The sequence below is a fragment of the Gallinula chloropus genome (assembly GCF_964237585.1).
Source record: "Gallinula chloropus genome assembly, chromosome: 5".
Classification (NCBI taxonomy): domain Eukaryota; kingdom Metazoa; phylum Chordata; class Aves; order Gruiformes; family Rallidae; genus Gallinula; species Gallinula chloropus.
Window position 1 is genome coordinate 27,508,692 of NC_140090.1, and position 3,873 is coordinate 27,512,564.

The following is a 3,873-nucleotide window of genomic DNA, read 5'->3' on the forward strand; positions in this document are numbered from 1 at the left end:
CTCCTCACCTGGGAAGGGCCTCCACTATTTAACGGGGTGCCTGCAGTCCTGGGAGAGCCGTGCCCAGGACAGTGCTGCTGGTGTTTTTGGAGGGTGCTGCCAGCATCGCCTCTGTCCACAGCTCTTCTGCGGGTTCGGTGAGCAGGGTCCCCAAGGCAGGGCAGCTGGGGAGCACGGGGGGCAGTGGGGGTCTGGGGGGGTCAGGGTGCACCGTCCCCACGGCTGGTGCCACACTGTGGGTCACGAGGATGTGGGTGCAGGCTGTCACCCAAAGGGACAGGGCGGCTGTTGGGGTCTGTGAGGGGACAGCACACCTTGGGAAGCAGCGAGCACGGTCTCTGCCTGGGGGGGTGGTCTGGTGGGGCAGAGGAGCTGGGTCCCAGCTGCTGGCAGGGCAATGGCAGATGTCCCCATGATGAGAGGTGACACGAGGGAGCACTGATGGCGCCTGTCCTTCCCTTACAGCTCAGGGGCTGCAGAGGATGTGGAACCCCAACTCAGGTGAGGGCAGGGCTGTGGGTACCACACAGCCGTCCAGGCTTGGGGGTAGGAGGGTGGGGGCTCAGTGCAATCACCATGGGCATCTGGGATGGGGATTAACTGCCTACTGAAGGGGAGTGGGGCATCATTTGGGTGGGGGGAGGCAGGGAGGGTCCTTTGGGTGCACGGGAACACCAGCTCCCTGTCTGGCAGAGCCCTGCTCTGCTTGCTAACAGCCTGCCCTCTTCTTCCTAGGCGTACCCGGAGGGGTGCCACCACCCCAACTGCAAATCTGCCCGCCTGCCCCTCCAGGATACCCTTTCCCCAATGCTCCAGCAGGTTCCTACCCTGGCTGCCCTCCAGTGCAGCCCGGCGCCCCTGGCCCCTGTCCCCCAGGCGCCCCTGGTGGCTATCCCTGTGTCCCTCCTCAGCCTGGCTATCCCTGTGGCCCGACTCCACCTGGCTCCTGCCCACCAGGACAGCACCCCCATGGGCATCCACCCCATGGGCATCCACCCCATGGGCATCACCCCCATGGGCACCCCCACGTAGGACCGCCAGGGTGCACGCCGTGCCCCTCTGGCAGCCATCAGAAGCACCACAAGAAGCACAAGAAGAAGCACTCCAAGCACCATGGGGGCAAGGTAAGAGTCAGTGACCCTTCCCAATCCCCTCTGTGGTCCTTCAGAACCCCTCGTGTGTGCCACAGCACCCAGTCTGGGAGCTGGGGGGACTCGTCTCTCCCACCCTGCAGCGGCTGGACCACCCTGAGGCTTATTTTTAGCCCTGGAGACACCCGTTGGGTTAACAAACAGGCAAGTGTGACTCACAGCAAGTGATCCACAGAATGCCTTGGAGCTGTCTGAGCCAGTGACGTGGCCCAGGGTGCGCCAGGCAGCCTGCTGAACCCCAGGACTTTGTCCCCATACCTTATCCCCATGCCAGCCGCATCTCCATAAGGGATGCTTGCAGTCAGTTCCCCACCCCCCTTCAAAGAAACAAAGCCGAAAGACCCCCAAATGAGCAGAACAGAAGGAACTCCCCATGCTGGGCATAGATGCTGCAGGAAAACACTGTTCCTGGGATGGGCATCATCTGGAGTAGGGCTGAGTGAGGGACCACTAAACCCCAGCTCCAGTGCTGGAGGGAGCAGCGCTTCCTGAGGAAACCAAGCCACCTGGCTGTGCTGAGAGGGACCCTGCCCACCCTGGCAGAGAGCAGGGCCCCTCTGGAGTTTCCTTCAATGCCCCTTGGGAATAGCAGGAAAGCCCCAGGCTCCCCTGCTGCTGAGGGCTCAGCCTGAACCCAGCCAGGTGCCAGGAACGGGCACCCACAGGAGGACCGCTGACGTCTGGCAGAAATGGATCCGGGGGGTGGTTGCTGTTCTCCTCTGAAGGTGTTTTGTCTCCTCCAGCACTCAGGCAGCTCCAGCAGCTCCAGCAGCAGCTCTGACTCCGACTGAAGGGGACATCTCCCACCCGCCAGGCGATGGAGCACGAAGTTGAACCCCCACTTCCATGGGAACCACCCACGCCTCACTCTGCTCCCTCTTCCTCAGAGCATCACTTTGCCCACCGCCTCATTTCCTGGGTTTTAGCCTGTAAATTCTCTGCCCCAGAAATGCTGTGGAGACCATGGGCAGCATCTCCATCCTCTGCCCTTCACGAGACCCCACTGAAAGCCCCCTCCCCTCCCCCCCCCCGCCTGAGGCTGCACTTAGCAGCGTGGGGAGCATCACGTGCTGGTTTACAGTCTGCTGGTGTCTGCGTGGTTCTTCTCCCCCTGCAGCAATGGCAGGGGCCAGCGCGGATCCCACCACCCAGAGATGTCCTGAGGTTCTGCATGAAGCTGTAGCAGAGGGGCTGGCTGGGGGATGCTGGGATGAGGGATCCCCCTCGCCGTGCATGCTGGGGAGGTGGGATTTCCTCCTTGAGCTCTTTGAGCTCCTTGAGAGCAGCCCTGCTGAGAAGGACCTGGGTGTCATGGTGGATGAGAAACTTAACATGAGCCAGCAGTGTGCTCTTGCAGCTTGGAATGGCAATGGGATCCTGGGCTCCATCAGCAGAGGGGTGGCAGCAGGGGCAGGGAGGGGATTGTCCCTCTCTGCTCTGCCCTCATGGGGCCCCAGCTGTGTCCAGAGCTGCGGCCCCCAGTACAAGGAACATGTGGGACTGTTGGAGAGGGTTTAGAGGAGGCCACGAAGGTGATCAGAGGGCTGGAGCACCTCCCCTACGAAGAGAGGCTGAGGGAGCTGGGCTTGTTCAGCCTGGAGAAGAAAAGACTGCAGGGGGACCTCATTGCAGCCTTCCAGTCCCTGAAGGGAGCAGAGAAACAGGAGGGGAATCAGCTTGTTAAAGGGTAGAGATTGGCAGGAGAAGGGGGATGGAGTGAAGCTGAGTGAGGGAAGGGTTAGATTGGATATTAGGGGGAAGTTCTTTCCAGAGAGAGTGGTGAGGGCCTGGAACAGGCTGCCCAGAGAGGGGGTGGGTGCCCCGTCCATGGAGGTGTTCAAGGCCAGGTTGGATGGGACCTGGGCAACCTTGTGTAGCTCCAGGCCTGGAGGTTGGTGTCCCTGCCTGTGGCAGGGGGTTGGAGCTCTGTGATCCTTGGGGTCCCTCCCAACCCAGAGCAGTCTGTGATTCTGTGATTCTCTGATTCTATGATTTCACTCCTCTCTGAGTGCAGGTGTTCTGTGTGCCCTGGCTCTGCTTCCCAAAGGAGGGAAATCACAGTGGGGGCACTGCTGTAGGCATGGACATGGCTCCCCATCACCATGCCCTGTCACTGCACCCCGTGCCTATCCCCTGAGGACAAGCAAAGCCTTCCCCAGCCTCTCCTCCCCATGCCACCGCCACCACCATGGATGCGACCCTACAGAAGTGTCCTGATCCTTGAAGGGCTCCCCGCCCCACTGTCCTGTGTTAAGCTGGGTGAGGGTTGGCAGTAAGAGGGGCTAGAGAACATGTGGGGGGGAAACATGATTCGGGCGCAATGCCGCCTCCGTGGTGGGGGAAGGGCACAGCCCCACGCAGTGAGGGGCACCCGAGGGCCCCTGTGCTCCTCACCCATGAAGAGGTGAGGGAGGTGGGGGATGAAGACGTGGTCTTTGTCATGTTGAAACTGCAGCTTGATGGATGCTGGGGTGGGATGTGCGGGGCCAGGGGCAGCAGAACAGGTCTGCAAGGGCACAACTGGAGGGAGGCAGCTGGGTGCACCGGGGGTGTCCCCGTCAGCATTTTGTGCTCCCTCTGGTCCTCATCTCCAGCATTTTGTGAGGAGAGGCAGTACACAAACTCCTCTGGATCTGCTGCCAGGAGAACCAGCGTCTTGTTGGAAATAAGAAAGAAGAGGAGACCAACTACAGAATGAAGAGGCTTTTTCAGGATAGGGTGA

At 61.0% G+C, this 3,873-nt stretch overlaps 1 long non-coding RNA gene across 1 annotated transcript; it reads left to right on the forward strand.

Annotated features, from left to right (window-relative positions):
* The first annotated feature begins 218 nt into the window (after window positions 1-218).
* Window positions 219-2,228, forward strand: LOC311192321. The gene is made up of 3 exons (XR_014617332.1): window positions 219-501; window positions 736-1,124; window positions 1,895-2,228. It is a non-coding gene; the product is annotated as an uncharacterized lncRNA (long non-coding RNA).
* Window positions 2,229-3,873: the final 1,645 nt, after the last annotated feature.